The sequence below is a fragment of the Phascolarctos cinereus genome, unplaced genomic scaffold (genome assembly GCF_003287225.1).
Source record: "Phascolarctos cinereus isolate Bilbo 61053 unplaced genomic scaffold, phaCin_HiC Scaffold_726;HRSCAF=1367, whole genome shotgun sequence".
NCBI lineage: Eukaryota > Metazoa > Chordata > Mammalia > Diprotodontia > Phascolarctidae > Phascolarctos > Phascolarctos cinereus.
The window spans coordinates 291,068,615-291,087,751 of record NW_027556098.1 but is presented as its reverse complement, the minus strand read 5'-3'; positions in this window follow the sequence as shown (position 1 = coordinate 291,087,751).

Genomic DNA, 19,137 nt, shown 5'->3' with positions numbered 1-19,137 from the left:
GAAAGTCTGTTGCCTTTACTTGGATTACAGCAGCAACTATCTACCTTCCTGCTCTTGCAGCTTGTCTTGCCTTCCCTGATTGTCTGTACCTGGCTTTTGCTTCCAATCACCAGAGTTCCAATTAGGCAGGCCAGTAGATTATCTGGGAGATCCAACCACACACGCTATTTGCTAATGCTGTCATCTCCCATCTCAAAACCTCTTCATTGCATGTGCTTCATACCTGGAATGTACTCCCTCTCCATCTCTGCCTCTTTCATAGTCCCTGGTTTCTATCATAACTCAGCTCAAGCACAGCTCTCATGTGAAGCCTTTCTTGATTCCCGCAGCTGCCTGTGTACTCCATCCCTAAATTACCTTCTATTCATTTTGTATACATTCTATGTATATTTCTCTCTCATGTTAAAATGTAAGCTCTTTGAGGGCAAAAACAGTTTCAATTTGTCTTTGTATTCCCCATTGCTGGATATGGAGAAGGCACTTAAGCAATGCCTGTTGACTGATTTCTTAGAAGTTCTGATGTGCAAGTTATTTGAGGATAGTCAGGGCTCCCAGCAGTGCAATGGTGGTAAGTCCTTGGTGTTTGAACACCATTTTGATCATTTGTAGGTTGTACTACAAAATGAGACTTGAAGTGGAAGCCACTAGGACCCACATGGGGTTCCTGGCCTATGTACAGAAACCCAGGCAGCCTATTCATATCGGTACATTAGGGAAGAAAGAGAAGGTGGAGCAGCTTGACCTCCAAGTGCCAGAATGGCTGATGCAGACATTGTACTCTGAGTGGCTATTCCTGTCCATCCATCTGCCTTTCTAACTCCAGTGCCACGTAAGGAATGCATTTCTATAAAGAGGAGATATACCTGTATCCTTACAACTGAATTCACACACCTCTGAAAGATTCAAAGGCATTGTATAAGCTAGTATTCCTACAGGCCCTATTGGCCCTGGAATACCAATTTCCTTTTGTCCCTCCTATCTGTTTTGTGAAAGGTTATTTGCTTCCCCAGAGGTTCCATTTGTTGAATGAGATTACACCAAATTCCTTGTTGAAGAAATGAACTCCTCTAAGCCTTAGTTTCCTCAGCTATAAAATGAGGGCATTGGATTAAAAAACATTTCTAAGGTTCCTTCCAGCTCAAGGTCCTTTGTTTTCTTCTAGGTGGTCTGTTTGGGTGTTCTTTCGGTAGAATGTGACCTTCTCTGAGATGCAGGCTTTTGGAATTATGCATCAATAGGCAATGTATTTTTATTTGGATTTGGAGGTCTTAATCTTCTGAGTTACTGGGCCAGACTGAAATGGGTTATCATTGACTGTTGTGGCTACTGCTTGACTAGAATGGTTCTATGGGGGTATTTTCTCTCCCTAAAATCTCAGATTTGAAAGAGCTTTGGAGGCAGCAGGGTATAGCAGATAGGGCAGTAGACTTTGAGTCAGGAATACCTGTGTTCAAATCCTGCCCTAAACATTTACTGGCTGAGTGACCCTGGCCAATTCATTTAACCTTTCTATATTTCAGTTTCCTCACTTGTAAAATGAGGAGATTAGCTTCTGTGACCTCTAAAATCCTTTCAAAATCTAGCTTTATGACTCATACCTAGACAGGAGTCACCTTTACAGCATGCTGAATATATGGACACCCATCTTCTCTAGTGAGAGGGAATCTATGATCTCCTGAAGTAGCCCATTCCACTTTGGGACTGCCCTGATTGTTAGAATATTACCCCCCACCACCACCAAGCTTAAATTTGCTTTTCTATACAACTTCCACCCATTGCCCCTACCTCTGCCCTGTGGGCCAAGCAGAGCAAGTGAAATCCTTCTATATAGTGGTTCACAGAGTCCCTGAAACAATTGTGCCTGGTCCCAGAAAATCTGGCATCTCAGTCTCTAAGGTTAGAAGTAAGTATGTTGTGGGTTGGGATTTGAAGAGTGGTAGAGAAGTAGTGTGACTCTTTGATCTGTAGTAACTTGCTGGCTGGCCCATGGGTGGGTTTTCTGTGTTAGTGTAACTCTGTCCAAGAGTGGAGATGGACCAGGCATAGTATTGCCTAAAGAATATAAGTACCCATTAGGTTCCTGGTAGGCAGACTAAGAGAGGTCTATCACAAATTCAACTGCAGCCAAACATAAGACAGAATAGAAGATAATCATAGTTTGCCTTCTAAGCAAAGGCAGGTTGGTAGCCTTGAGCACTTGGAATGATTTATTGTGGGTAGGCATAGACAAAACCACCAAAAATTGAGCCATCAAGGTAGGGCTATTCTATTCTAAGTCCTAATTTAGGTTGTGGAAGAAGCTGGTTAGCAACCTGGCCACTAGTGGAATATTAGCAATATCCTTGAGTTTCCAAAGCCACACTCTGCATTATTGAAAGGGTTGGTGTTCTGTGAAACAGTAGGTAGCCCTGGAGGCAACTGGTTCCACTAGAAAGAACATCATCAACACTATCTTGAGCAACTTGCTTTAGACTAGAAATCCCTGAGAGGTCTTTAGCATCCCTGGAGTTCTCTGGAATCAGAATTTTCCTTCCTTTAGAGTAGCAAGGGCTCCTCTTCAACACAACCAGTTCTTTCAAAGTCAATGCCAATTGTGATTGTGGGTCTGCAGGCTCTGGAGTATCTCATATGCGATGGCTGTCACCCATACACCTTCTCTTTGTGGAGTTAGACAATATTTTTGTACCCTACATGGAGGTGGAGGAAGGGCTGAAATCCAAGGAATTGAGAAAGGAGCAGGAAGCCAGTTATGAGAGCAGAGATTCTTCACCTGGGAGGTCAGTATCAGATTAGGAGGCAAGTCACAGTTTGCTAGCAAGTTGACTATCTTAATCTGTCTCCCCCAAATTTTTGGCCTTTTAACATGTCCATGTTATCACAGAGGTATGCCACAGTCCATCAGTAAGGTCTTCCATTCAGATAGGACTCTTCATATCCCTGCTCTTTACTACTTCCTCCTAACTAGTATCAGAATATGCAATAGGGGTAATAATACAGATTGTGAAGATAAATAAAGATACTTGCCAGTTAATTTAACAAATATTCATAATCTTTTATGTGTTATCTGTCTCTTTGGTAATCTGGTGCAGTCTTTGCCAGGGTGTGTGAGCTAGCTTGTACTGGATAGAGAGCTGGTCATTAAATTTTCAATGTGAGCATCTGTAGTTAGGAAATCAGGAAATGCTACAAATCAGGGCTTGATTTGTTGTTTTGTTGATTGTGTAGACTTAAGAAACTGATGAGAAAATGTTAATAATGCAGATTAAACTTAAAAGTGTGTGTAGAAGGTAAGTTTTTTCCAGAGATGGTTATAAATAAGTTTGGTGATCCTTAGGGGCCCTGACCCCATGTGGGTGGGGCCCATCATGTCCCTAGGTGACTAGGAAGCCAAGTTAACACAACCAATGGCCACCAGGAAGCTATGTCAAGGGAGGTATAGCTTGGGTTTTATCCCCTGATCAATTAAGGCCTGACTGTTGCCTTTTCCTACCCCAAGCTGGGCTTCTGTTCAGAATAATATTTTTCAGTGCATAAAATAAAATAGGATTGCAGAGGAAACCAATTATATTGAAATACAGTGCTAAAAATATTTTAAAATGTTTGTGGACTATGGTTAATTACTCTCGGTATAGAATCATAGTCTCAGAAGAATGCAAGGCTAGAGATTTGGGAAGACTATTACATACAAGCGACACCCAGGGTATGTTGGTGAGAAGTAAAATAATCATGCATTATATTACTGAGAAATCAAGCTCAACAGCCCCAGTATGTCTCTGAAGTTTTATACTTGCAGCTTTCTGCCCTCTGTGCAGAGGTCTCTCAAGACACCTACCTCTTTCCTGTGACACCAAGTGGCAAGTCATTACAAATAACGAGTGAACTCAGTGCCAAACATCTTGGCCTGTGTGCCAGCTTTTATGTATTCAGAAAGACCCAGGAAATAGTTTATCCCTCATGGTTTTTAAATATATCTGCTGTTTTCAAGGAAATAAGATTGATAAACATCAGATTCATTTACACTTCAGTAATTAACATCTTGGTTTATAATAGCTGTTAGATATCTAGATAGCCCTTTGAAGTGTTTTGAAAAGCCTATTAAAATCTTTATTTCCATGAACTAGAAAGGTACTTTGCCAACTCAAGCATAAACAATTCTGACATTGGCTTGAAACCCTAAATGCAAATATGTCAAATGTTGAAGACTCTGACCTGTGTTCCTGTTGCCAATCATTTTAAAATTCCCAACCAGCATCTCAATATACTTCCATTAACGTAGAATAGAAATCATGTGCATGCCTAGGGTAAGTTCTAGTAATAAATACACACATTCTAATAGCCCTTTACAGGCTTTTTCTTCATAACAACTTTGTGGAAGTTAGTTCAAATACTTTCTTGTTCTCCCCCACTTAATACCTGATTATTTGAGCTTGAAAGTCCCCAAACTGAATGCTTTATCTCAAAGTGTGAAAGTAACAGGCAGATGTGAGGGTCGTCTTTGGAAAGGAGGCCGAATAATTGTTCCTTTGAGACATAAGGGAAGAAGGGCACGGGTGAAAATGTAGAAGATATGGAAGATATCCCTTCAATAAGGAAGATGTGGGAGATACCCCTTCCCTCCCTTCCATATGGAAGCATTTCTCATAGAGGTGAGCTTTCTTTTTTTCAGTAAAATAGGCTCCAAGATCATCTTGAAACAGTGGGGGAGGGAGGCTAAGGGTGGAAGATTGAGGAATACGCAAAAAGTGGAATAGCCTCAGGTGGGGTTCAAATCCTAGCTCTGGTATTTTCTCTTTATCTTTGATAAGTCACTTTAGCTCCCTGGCCCTCAGTTTCTTCATATGCAAAATGAGAAGACTGGAGTTCCCTCCTAACTCTAATAACCATTCTATGATCCCTCCATCCTAGGTCTTATGTTTCCAAATCCAAGATGCATATTACAGTGCAGTCAGCTTTTATTTTAGTTTTCTAACATGTATTATAAAATGAAAGTATAGTGTTAATTGAATGAGATAGGTTCTTAAAATCATTTATTTAGTTTTAAAAGTTGGATTAACATGAAAGAGACTTTTAGCAGGGACACTTAACCTGGGTTCTATGAACTTGTTCAAAATTTTTTTTATAACTTTTTCAATATAATTGGTTTCATTGCCTATTTTGCTGTATACATTTAAAAATAATATTCTGAAAAGGTGTCCCATAGGCTTTACCAGATTGCCAGAGAGTTCTATGATAGAAAAAAGTTTAAGAACTTCTGATATATGTGATAGGATCCCACCTCCCCCACCAATTAAAAGGAAAGATAGGAAAATGGAAGCGATTGCGTTGCCTAATTGCAACAATAATCATTATCATGCTTCTTGGTTTAAAGTAACAAGAATTGGGATTTTAAACATCTAGCATGGTGCTAGGGACTCCTAGAAACCAGTGCTGTGGAGTATGTAGAAATGCTGACTCTCTATTTAGGAAATTGCATTGCACCCTGGATCCAGCACAGATAACAAATAGCTTCATATCTGTCAAACTCTCTTAGTCTGTTAAAATGAGACCTGAGCTTAACAACTCTTGACTAGATTGTGTAGTCTATATTAATGCAAATGCCACATTCTTGGTTCAGGGATACTATGGGAAGTGTGGGATTACATGGGACAATCTGTGGTTTATGATACTTGATGCTGAAATTGTAAAAGTAATGGTGTGACAGTTTCACCTCATTCACAACTTGCAAGATGAATGCATATCATATATCATGGAAATACTTTTGGTGAAAAGTAATAATTTTGAATTATACCACCTAGAATGACCTTTAGAGGAAATTAATCTCCATTCTTCTCACATAAGGTTGTTGAAATGGATATTTTCAGCTCAGATAATGTCTAAAAGTGAAAAATGTTGGTGAAAACTAGTATTGAAAATAGCTAATGAGTCCTGTTGCCTCCATCACAAGTAATTGGGGTTTGTTGCTGGGACTTAAAGAGACTTTGCAGAAGAATTAAGCAAACTTAATGCTAAAAGCAGTAAGACCTTTTATTTGGTGTTTAAGGAAAACTATGTGGTTTAGTTGGAGATACCCCAAGGAGAAGGGAAAGAGAGGCAGTGGCAATAAGGATAAGGGCATTGGGACTGTGAAGTGAAGAGGAATTCAGAGAATATTAACTATAATATAGAGATAGCTTTAACAAACTTTATTGCTTCTCATAAATGGAGGAGAATGAGGAGGAAAGCTGCTAGTAGGGACAATGTTAGTATTAAGCCTCTGTGCCCAAAGTGGGTAGCACTCAGTGGTAGCAGGGAGTACCTGTGCTCAGTTTGAAGACCCAGAGCTCTCAAGGCTCAACCATCTAGAGCTTTATACAAAGAGTCAGAATAAAACCAAATAGACTTCCTGGGTACCCACAGGACTAGTCAAGTGAGGGAATTTTCTAAATTTCCTAATAAAGGATGTAGAATCAAGGTCAGAGACAGAGGGAATTTAACACTAATCATCAAAAGGCTGGGTTTATTAGCCTTGGCATACTTGCATCCTGAGGGAGAGGAGGTGGAAGGAGCATACTAGTCAAATTGGTTTTCACCAACTGATAGGCAGTATCCATTAGGGGCAATCTGCAATCCCTCATATTAGGTTGGTAGCAATATCTCTAAGTCAGGATGGAGAAAGGCAGGAAAAACACACAATAAAGAATGCCACTAGAGAGTCTTGAGTCCCATGACGTTTGGGACATGGCAGAAGAAAGTGATAGTTCTTGTCAGACCACATCTGTTATACATTTGGAGTTTGGATTATACATTTGGAGTTATGCATTTGGTTTTTGAGACTTTTACATAAGATAATATACACAACAATAATTTATAAATTGAAAAGTGCTATTTAAATATCAGCTATTATTATTATTAATGATGAGAATGTGTAGCACCCTCCTTTATTGCAGCTTGTAGGGAAGATTACTTTAGAGAAGGTTTACACCAGGTTCAAAGTCCTCTGTGTGTCCATATCCAAACAAAATCATCACTCACAAGTCCCCATCAATATGTTTTCCTTTAATAATTAATAATAGGACATAATTTGTTTAAAGTTAAAAAACTAGAAAAGAAAATTACCTGGGACATAGGCCACCACAAATACACATACTGTTAGTGGGAAGAATAACCACACAAAGGGAACACACTTAAAGAGGGGCACAGAGAGGCAATGTGTGTGTCCCGGACACACATGGAATGGCATCTGACCAATCTTAATACTGCAGGGCTACACATGTCTTCTTTTGATAAGGTAAGTTTCTCACTGGTGTTCACTGGTTACATTGTGGCAACTGGACATTTCTCTGCCGCCCATAATATCTACCGGATGCTGCTAAGCACAGTTTCAGTGGGACCGAGACTGTGTAATTTTCACTTCTTCCAGCTTCTGGCTTTAGCTAAAGTCCTTGATTAGACTTTATGAAAAGAGTAGGTCTGCCATGCTTTTTCAGCTCACAGCCTTGAGAATTTTTATTGCTCACTTAGAAAAGCATTAGCATTTATCTCAGCCATAAGATTAGCAAAAATGCCCCCTAAATAAACATCTCTGCTTTTTTCTTTAGATGTTAACCTTTCTTTTTCTTTCCAATATTTTCATAAGAAGACTAGATCTGCCATTTCCAACCTAGGTTTCTTTAATTCAGAAGACAAGTTCATTTGGACACATAACAAGAGCAAAGTCCCTTCGACTTAATCTTTTCATTGAATTCAATTTTGTAATCAGAGCTTGGATCTCTTTCCCAGAAAACTCTAGCAGCTAGAGTCTAGCTTATGATGCACATTCTCTTTACTTCACAATTTTAATGGACTACATTCAATCATTATAGAAGTAGGGGTTTATTTTCCTAGACACTACCAAAAGAGTTCTGAGGTTTGGGGTTCCCTCCTTTCTTAACTCTAAAATCTTTTTATTTCTTCTGTGTAAGTGAATGGGAGAGGGAAGGGCACAAGAGACAAATGTAAGTCCATGGAGTAAGATCATTGATTCTTCTATCTGCCCAGCTATGCTCTAAGGGATTGCAGATTGCTCCAGTTTAGGGAGTGGATACTGCCTATCACTACATATATGGGCAGCACAAGCTAAAATGGCTTTGAGGTCACTCTTACATAGGTACCTGTGGTGGGTGGATCAGCAAGGAAGATATTCTGCATGCAATGGAATGTTGTGATCAGAATCTTGCGACTTCTTCTGTAACAATATTCTGCCTAAACAAATTTCATTAAGCTCATGGAAAATACCAGTTTCAGTTCCATGACTAGAGATTTTAAAAAAGGGAAAAAAGAGAAAAGCTCCAGAGGAACTATATGCTCTAAGAAATGAAATTCTTAGATGTAATGATTACATAATGTATAATTAACCAATGCAATGCAATTAACCATGAAATGATTAATTAACCAATCAATAAACTTTTATTAAACGACTATTATGTGCTAAAGCACTGGGGAAACAAAAACACGTGAAAGACAGTCCTTTCCCTCAAGGAGCCTACCATCTAATGGGGGAGGCAGCCCGCAAACAGATATATACAAAGTAAGCTAACAGGATAAATAGGAAATAATTGATAAATGAAAGGCACTAGGTAGAATTTTAGTGGGAACTTAAAGGAAGCCAGGGAAGTCAGTAGTCAGAGTGGAGGAAGGAGAACAATGTTAAATGAATTTCAATGTAGATCCCACTGAAAGGGGGATGTGTCTAGAGAAAACAACATGGCTGTTCAGGAGTAGCTTCCTGATGAATTCAGATTTGAAAAATATATGCATGCAATATGCAAGAAAGGAAATATAACCAAGGATGAAAATAAGCAAATGTCAAGACCTGTGAAATACTAAAACCCTGAAAAACTAGGGATTGTGAAAAATGCTAAAAAACAAAAATGGATAGCTTGTGAATACTTATCATGGAAAAAAAACAATCACTAGAAGCCAACACTGGGTTCACTAAGAACAATTCATAGCATCAAGGATCATAGATTGATAACTGGAAGGAACCTTAGAGGTACTTACTCTAAACCCTTCCTTTTCTAGCTGAGAAAACTGAGTCCCATAAAGGTTAACCCAACTAATTTCATTTCTTTCAACAAAAAAAATTGATATAATCTTTCATAATATCGACGCAGAGGAGATGGGTACAGTCATGCACATAATAGGTGCTTAATATGCTTATTGAATTGAATCAAAGTGTATCTAAAGTGTGTTGATTAATGGACCAAGTAAATTGAAAGGGAGTTCTCTGGTGGAATGATATAAGGTTTAGCTGTTGGAGCAGCCCTGTTCAACTTTTAAATTAATGACTTGGATGAAGACATTGAAAGCATGCTTTACAAATTTTCCTATGACCTGGTGTTGGAAGGGATGCTCAATATGTTGGATGACAGAATCTGAAACCAAAAAAGATCTCAACAGACTGAAATAATTGACTTTAATAGGATTTAAATTTAATAGCAATAAGTATAAAGTCCTGCACTTAGGTTCAAAAAATCAATTATAAAAGTACAACTGTTCATGTGAAAAGTAGTTCTCTGCATGTGAAAAAGACCTTTGGTTTATTATAAGCTAAATGTTATCCATATGATGTATGACAAAAGAAATAAAAAAGAGCTAATGAATCTTAGGCACCACAAATAGAAATAGCCTGCAACAAGTGAGCTAATAGCCCCACAGTGCTCTCTACTGGTTAGACTACCTCTGGAGTACTTTGCTCTTTTCTGGCTATAGTAGATTTTGAGGTAAAGTAGCATACTGGAGGATAGCCAGACCAACGTGTCATATGAAGAATAGTTTAAGAAACTGAATATTTTCAGTCATGAAAAGAGGAGGAAAAACAGGAGGAATATGTTAGCCATTTTCAAATATTTCAAGAGCTATTAGATGAAAGGGAATTTAGAGTTTTTCTTTATGACTCCAAAAGATAGAACTAAAACCAATAGTGGATGCTGTGCAGGTTGGGCTTAGCATAAAGAAATTTGTGTATTTTAAAAAAACTATCAGAAAATGGAATGGACTGCCTTGGGGGTCACTGAAACAGTTATCATTGGAAATGCTTAGGAAAAAGCTAATGTTGATGTGGCAGTTTTTAGAATGAGACGTTGGAGTTGGTTATCTCTAAGATCTCGTATGAACTCTAAGATTACATGAACTTTAATTTTTCTATCAAATTTAAACATCCTAAATATTTCATTTTCTGCCCTTGTTTATAGTTCTATTTTTTCCTATGCAGATACTCTGCTTTCTACATACTTAGAAATAGGAGTAGGTATGCATTTACCTCTTTTTGTCTCTTCTTAAAATGAGATAATATTTGTAAAGTGCTTAGCACAGTACCTGGCCTATAGTGGGCACTTAATAAATGCTCATTCCTTTTCCTCCCCCTTTCATGGACTCTCTTTGTCCTCTTGTTCTGTTGTGAAGGCTGCAGTGGCAGGCTCAGTGTTGAATGGACTGCTCAGTAATCTAGATGTTTTGTCCAGAAAGTTTTGGGGTTAAACCAGTTAGCAGGCCGTAGCACAGAAAGAAGAAGGAAACATTTTATGAAAAAGCAGCCACAAAATAGATTTTGCATTGTCTTTAGCTAACTACACAGTGTTTCATGTGTTTTTTGCCAATGGAATATTGTTAGCACAATTGAGTTGTTTTACAGACTAAAATGCCCAGTTAATTTCTTCTCAAAGTGGGCCCCCCTCTTGGATGAACCTCTCATATGGGAAGCCTTGGAATGCTGGATTTAGAGTTAGGACGACCTGGGTTCAAATCCTGCTTTGGACACTAGCTCTATAACTGTGGGAGTCACTTAAAATTCTGTTTCCTCCGTTTGCTAAAATGATCCAGTTTTACTATAAAATCACAACTGGAATTGTCTACCTGAATGAGATAAGCATAATTCTCTTGTGCTTTTTTTTTCAATTAGTTTTCCAGCATGACCTTAACCTGGCCTTATTTATATATCTAGAGTAGCTGTAGCACTTGAGAGCTGTTATAAGGCTCAAAAAGAGAAAAAATATATATCAAGGCTTGGTAAACCTTTAAGTTTTATGGTTATAGTTATTCTATAATAATGTCAGTTGTTATTCAGTAGTGAAAAGGATATGATATGGCTTTGGGAAGGGCAGGATGTAAACACCCAAGTATATTTTGTTAGGGACATACTATTAATCTGTTAATTCATTTTGCTGTTCTCCAGAGTTTATTATTTTTTGTTATTCATTTGTTTTAGTTGTGTCCAACTCTTTGTGACCCCTTTTGGGGTTTTATTGGCAGAGATACTGAAGTGGTTTACTATTTCCTTCTCCAGCTTATTTTACAGATGGCGAAACTGAAGCAAACAGGGTTAAGTGACTTACCTAGCATCATATAGAGGTAGTAAATGTCTGAGGCCAGATTTGAACTCATGAAGATGAGTATCCTTGACTCTAGGCCTTGCACTCTATCCACTGCACCACCTAGTTACCCATAGTCACTGTTAAATGCTCCTTTAAAGTGGGCATTCTGCTCAGTGATGGTTAGCTATTACTCTCCTTAGCCCAGGTCAAAGTAAGGAAATGATGGGGCTAATGGTTTGATGGCTCAGAGGTATTAGTAAGGAGCAGAAGGTGATAAAGGGGCAGAGAAGCTTCTTTATTCTACTAGACTAGCCCAAAATACAAGATTTGCTGATGTGAAGGGGGAGAAGGGGAGTTACTATTTATCATTATTCTTTTGCCAGGCACCATTTGGAGAGTGGGTTCTTAAGCCACTAACCACTGAAATGTGTTGATAGTGACTTTCATCTATGCATATTTATTTATATGGAGTATCTCCCATTAGAATATAAGCTTCCTTAAGGCAGGAACTGTTTTTGCACTTACTTGTATCTGACCCCAGCCTTTTGTGTCTGTCTACAGTACTATGTGTTCAGTACCTGGCACATAGTAAGGTCATAAATAAATACTTGTTGATTGTTGATTGATTAAATGACCTCTAGTTCTGCTGTGAAGGCTCTAGTGACATGTTCAGTGTTGAACAGATTGCTGAGTAACCTAGATATTTTGTCAAAAAATGATAATAAAGTATTTTGGAGGTTAGGCCAATTAGTAAGCCATAGCACAGAAAGAGGAAAGAAGCATTTTAGTGAAAATGTCAACCACAAAATTGATTTTTCATTATGTTTAGCTAAATACAGTGTTTCGTGTTTTTTTCTTTTTTTTGCCAATGGAATATTGTTAGCACAATTGAGTTGTTATAGAGACTAAAATGCCCAGTTAAATTCTTCTCAAAGTGGGCTCCCATGTTTAATGAACCTTCCATATGGGAAGCCTTTTTGGAGGCCACCAAAATGAGTAGTCACTATATGCAGATTCCATTTTAAGTCATTCTGTGAGTTGAATCATTTCCCTCTAATATTTTATATATAGGACAGGGACTAGACAGCCTGCTCATTAGGCTCATGTCTAAGAGTGGTTCTCAAAGTGTAGTCTGGGGACTCCTGGTGGTCAGCCAGGGTCATCTAGCTAGTCCATGGCATCTCTTGCAGTATTAATATTTGTGTCTGGCAAGAATGAATATTTACATATTCTGTGTCTGGCCTAAATGAATAATTTATACATGGTCATTAACAGAAAGCCCCATATCTTGTTAAAAGCAGTCCCATTTATCCCACTAATTCTGAGCCAGGTTTTTATTATTATTATTTTTTTTTTTAAGGGGAGGGGGTTAGGTAGCACCCTGGATCTTTTGTCTGCTCCAAACATTCTGCTGACTGAAACATTTTTGGAACCTTTTATGTGTGGTATAAAGAACTTTGAAGGAGAAGTTTGTGGTCTCAAAAGGCAAGTGTAAAAGAGGTTGAGGCCTAGTGCCCACTATTCTGGCAATGGGCAGTGTTTGATATACAATGAAAGCTTCTTATTACCAAAATTATTCCCCCTGCTCTGCCCTACCTAGATTCCAGGGCAGACACTCTACCACCTGTTTACTCCTATTGCTGACATCTCATCAGGTCCAATATTATAATTTCATCTTACCTTTGTTACTTTTTAAAGTTGGTTTCTCCTTGATGACTTTTTTTGACATCTTATTTTAAAATTGATTGATTGATTTACATTTGGTTTTGATACACTTCCCAACAAAAACTCAAATGAATCTTGCTACAAATCAAATTCTCCAAAAATGAGTTGTTATTTGTTAACAGAATAGGCAGGATGTGTTAGTCAATACTGACAGTTTAGTAAGGAGAGTGAATCATTGTACTTGAACAAAGTTCGGTGACCCTTTCACGGTCACTTTATTTACATTGTTGTATGGTTGCTTTGCTTTACTGTTCTTTGGGCTCTGGTTTCACTTACAAGTCATGGGGTGATATATTTGTGAAAAAGCTCACCTTTTACTTGGCCTTTTCCCCACCCATTAGGTGCACATTTCTTTTCCAGCATTTTTGTTATCATAAATAAAGCTGTTAGGAATATTTGTAGACATACGGCTATCTTCTTGCCATCAATAAACTCCTTCGGATATGGTTCTAGTAATGGAATCTCTGGATCAGATGGTATAAATCATAGAGTCACTTTTCTTACATAATTCCAAATTGTTTTCCAGTGTAGTTGAACCAATTTATTGCTCCATCAGCAGTGCATTAGTCTTCCTGTCTTTCCAATACCCCTCCAACAAGTTCTCCTTGATGAGATTTTAGGAGCCACGCATTTACAAATTATCCCTTAGGATATGTTACTCTTGCAGATAGCTTATCTCATCCACTCTGTGTTGATTCTCATTAGCATCACTTTCAAGAGGTAATATTGTCTGACTTGTCGTCCCCCCATCCCCCCCCACCCAAATCTGCTGGTGAATGTTATTTGGGTTTTAAAGCCTCCTTTGCCCTGATGATAACAGTTTGTGACAGATGAAACTTGGTGGATAATTTTTCTTTGTCCATAAGGGATGAACAAACATTGTCACAAGCAAGAAAGGATGAGTCCATGTTGTTATCCATATCTAGCATGCAACCATGACCAAAATGAAAACACCTATTTTTCAGAACTTGAATCCTTTCCTTTCTTCCTCTCCTAGTTTCACATGTGCTGAGTAACTAAACACTCTCTGAAGCAGAGGGAATTTTTTTACTCAAAGGGGGCCTTAATGGAAAAAGACTAGAACTAACTTCATAAGATCACTCCAGACAATCTTTCGTAGGGTTCGCCTCAAGAGGAGCTGAGAGAAAACCCAGACTTTGAAAAGAGACATGCAACATCTCTTTGAGATAGGGTTGCAGGACCTAAGGGAAACTAATTCTTGGAAAACTTAAGCAGAAAAACACAACTCAAAGCAGATAGTTTCTAAGACATGTGAACTACTCTCTTCTATACCCTTATTTGACTGTCATTACCATGGATGAAAAAAGATGTACTCATTAGATTCAATCAAGGTTGACCTTTAATGTTTTAGGGACCTTTTAAAACAATGAATTACTAGTTCCCCCTTCTCTTCTTCTCCAAAATGTTTTGGAGTTGTCACACAGACATGGTCTAAAGGAAGGAAGCTCATTTTCCTTACAAATCATCAACTCACAGACCTAATTCCAAGAAGTACAAGACCCTCTATTACTAGCACCACAATCCACCATTTACAAGTACATATTTATTTTTTGTGAATGTTAGTTTTTTTCCCCTTGCTTTATTCTGCTTTAGATGTTACTTAAAAAGTATAGCACTTCATCTTCATTTCAACTGCTGAGCTTGGAGACTATTCTTTTAGGATATCAGGCCAACTAAGTTATGCCATAAACATTGAGACTGAGTTGAACCAACACCATTTTATAAATAATTGCACAGAGTCATTGAGTACAGATGGCAGCAAGGATGGTCCTTGTTTTGGCTTCATTACTTCTTGTTTCCTGGCTAGACAAACATTCTCCCTCTGGTTTTAAAATTGTTGAAATGTCACTCTTATCCAAGTGCCTACAGACTTTTACAGTAGATGGTAAAAATATAGAGGCATAGAAAATTGTTACTAATCAAATTGAGTGCTTGAATCCAAGTAAGGTATGTGGTAAATATTTTGCTTTTGTCATAACATTTTGTTCTTTGATACAAATACTTTTAACATTTCATAAAGGAATTAATTTATCAAAGTGTCTCCATACTACTAATCGTCACACACTGAGACTATACAAAATGTTTTCCAAAGCACTAAGGTCACTTCAGTTTAAACACGTTCAGCTAATGAGTCAAACTCATTTTTTAATAGTCATTTGTCATCCTTATTAGAATCAGCCTATATTCCTTTATTACTCAATACAAATTCCTTGCACATCAGGCCCAGAGCATAAAATTAAAATTGCATGAAACCTTGATCTCAGTCTTCATTAATCACTCCCAATGATTATACACAGGTGTCAACCTCTAAAGAATAAAGGCGGCTGTTTTCTGACCCAGGGTAAAATGCTATGTATTTGCTATGTACACTTGAAAGGGAGAGAAATGGTACTCTAAGAAGGTAATGTGTACTTTATAAATAATATCCTCTTTCGTTATATATGGGTTGAAGAATTATGTGTAGATTTTACTGATGTACAGTTGCAATAAATATAATTTGATGTTGACAACTATTCAAAGGATATATTCAAGTGCCTGTTACAAAGAAAGAATATGAAATTTGACTAGTTCACTGGCCTTTGGAAAATAAAACATTTTTTGATTGTGTAATGATCTTCATTTTTATTTATTCCATATTAAACTGAATACTGGGCCTTACCTGCATGCAGTATGAAAAATATCTATAACTAATAACTAAAGGCTGATAAACCCTATATTTTATAAAAATACAAAGCAGTGCACTTATTATAATGCCTAAAAGCCAGGAGTCCCTCAAAAGTATTGTAAACTGGTTATTGAAGACCAGGAGGTAAAGAATGATCAAGAACAGTAAACTGTACAGCATTTGCACATATGCTAGGCACATTTGTGGAATTAAATGGTTCTTCATTCCTTTGGTTGCCCTGGATCATTACTATTCAGCCATTGTGTGTCTTTTGTTTTTGAAGAGGACCAGTGACGCACAGGGTGATGTTTGGACTTGTAAGTGAATTAAATTTAAGTGAGGCAGAGTTGCACAAAGTTATCAGCTTTGCTCTCTCTTCCTGAGCATTGAAGTCCAGTGGCAAGGCAAGAATCAAGACTACTGGCAATGGTCTGGGATGACCTTCGCCTTTTTGATGTCTGACCAAGATCTGAGTGTTCCATGGACGTTGGAAGAAATTGTTCTCATCCACCCATTCCACTGGGGGAAGGCTTCATATGCTTGGGGTAGACACCCCCCTAACTCGCTAATGGGCCACAAAATATACTTCATAGATTTAGAGTGAAAGAGACCTCAGAGGTCATCTACTCTTGTCCCCTCATTGTATAAATGAAGCAACTAAGGCTTAGAGATGGCAAGTGATTTCTGGTCATGTAAGTTGAAAATGACAGAAATACGATTTGAGCCTCTTTTTTCTGACTCCAGAGCCAGTGTACCACACTGTCTTGGAATACAGATTTGGATTGTTTGTCTTTTTCTTCTGTTGTACCAACTTGCCTTCCAACTTTATGTGTGTCTGAACATAAACGCATAGACCAACAGTCGTTCAGAGTTATATTTTTAAGACAAATACACACACATACATGTGGTTATTGTTCAGTCATTTTTTCAGTCATGCCTGACTCTTTGTCACCCCATTTGGGGTTTTCTTGGCAAAGATACTGGAATGGTTTGCCTCCAGCTCATTTTACAGATAAAGAAACTAAGGCCAATGGAGTTGGGTGACTTGCCCAGGGTCACACAGCTAGTAATTGTCTGAGGCCAGATTTGAACCCACAAAGATAAGTCTTTCTGACTCCAGGCCTAGCACCCTACTTACTGTGCCATCTTGCTCCCTGTGTGTCTGTATGCATATATGCACACAATTAAACATAAAAGATCCTTTATATTACCTTGCCAAAGAGTAAAGGAGCGGTACTCTTTGAGAGATTGGTTTAGATTACATACCCCATGATTCTTTCAGACAGAAGAGTCTCCCTTCTTTTCTCAGAAAGGAGTCCTTCTGAGGTGGGGTGAAGAGGCTCCATGGTTGAAAAGCTAAGATAGTATATCAAAAGAGAAAAGTAGAGGAGAAAGAGGGTGGCAAAAAGGTGAAGACAGGCAAAGAGAAATATAGATTAATTGGACTCTAGCCAGGGGGCAGGCTCATTTTTGGGTTCATATGAAGTGATGACCATATAATTTTTATGCTTTTTGGTATCACACTATTTTAATTAAAAATTATCTATTTTCACTACTATCATGTGAGCCCATGTAATAGGGAAATGGAGTCTTTTAAGGGAGGTAACTCAGGGAGCATTGGGTTCTCTTGAACAAGAAGTGAAGAGATTGAACCTAGGGTAGCTGTGGTGAGGTATATGACTGAGAGGAATTCAGGCTATAGTAGCAAAGTCATGTGGAGGCACAGTTTGACATATTTATATTTTATTTATTTTGGAAGTGATTTTCACAGAATGCTCCTATTTCCCCTCTTCCAAAAAAAAAACCCAAACTAAAAATGAAACCAAAAATGATTCAAAGTCCATATATACTTAGCCATTCTAATAAGAGTTATGTTTTTTGAAAGCAAGCAAGCAAGCAAGAAAAAAGAAAATAAAGAAGGAAAAAGGGAAGAAATAAAGAGAAAAATGAAGGAAGGAAGTGTTAATCAGTATTAATCTAATTATGGAATTTAGGAATTCTTATAAAATCTTTACCATAATGACTATTCAAATGACCTATGTTATGTATGCAGTGTATTAGGTATTATTCATATCACACTGAGGTTAGGTCTGCCTGGAAGGAACTTAAATTCTTTGCATTCTAAAATCAATTAACGAGCACTTATTAAGTGCCTACTTAATGTGAAATAAACGGTGCTAGGTGATAAGGCAAAAGTGAAACAATTTTTGCCTCGAGCTTACATTCTATTGGGTTCATTACATTCTAATGAAACAAAATGAGTGCCTTTAAATATATATATAAGGTATTTTTGTGGAGGAAGTATTGGCAACTGGATCAATGACCTCAGGTAGGATGTGACATTTGAAGAGAGAATTGAAAAAAGCTAAGGATTCTAAGAGGTACAGGTGAGGAGTAAACACATAAGAGGAAGGTGTGTGCTGGATCCAGCTTGAACAAGACCTCAAAAACTGATGGTTAAGTTTTCAGTGTGAGCATTTACACCTCAGAAATTTGTAAGAGCTATAAATCAGGGCTTGATTTATTATTTTGTTGATACAATGTTAATAAAAGTGTATTGTGGGGACATCCTCCCCCCACCTCCCACCTCCTGAGAGATGATTTTTAAACATTTACCAACACACTATTGATTACAGGGAGAGTGGACTTCCTGTTCAAAAACCTGCAGATAAGAGATGGCATATCCTATGTGAAGAAGGGCAAACAGCTAGTTTGTCTAGATCATAGGAATGATTAATACAGCTAGAAAGATAGCTGGAGCTAGATTGTGAAGGACATTGAATATCAAATAGAGGAGATGGTATTTCATCTTAGAAGGTCTAGAGAGTCATAGAACACAAAATTATCTAGAGGAACATTTTTCATTTTACATCTTTTGTTATACATTTTTTCATTGGAAAGACTGTTACTTATACATTTTTAAAATATCTTTGGGCTCTACAGAGAGAAGTGAGTTATGAAGAGTGGAAGAGTAAGTAGGGAAAAGTGAAAAGAGAGACAAAGAGAGAAAAATGAGATAGAAGGACATTGAGAAGAGTCATTGGTAAAGGACCAAAAGACATTTTCAAATAGTTCTTCCACTTGTAAAATGACGTATTTTAGGATATATGAAAGTAATTCACTAGGCTTGTGGAAAAAGAACTATTATATTTTCCAAAGATTTAAAAAAATATGATAGCTTGCCCTCACTACTTTGGCATTTGTTTGTGACCTTGATCAGATCTCCTTATAGAGATCATTGAAGTGATTGACGACATCACATTGATCAGGCTTGGGAAGCATCCTGGGCCTGGGTTCTTGTTGACCCTTTCATGCTTCATTGACTATCAGTGCTTAAGCCTTAGCACTTGTGAGGACTTGATTGGCTCAGGCTGTTGAGGGTCAGTGCCACAACGT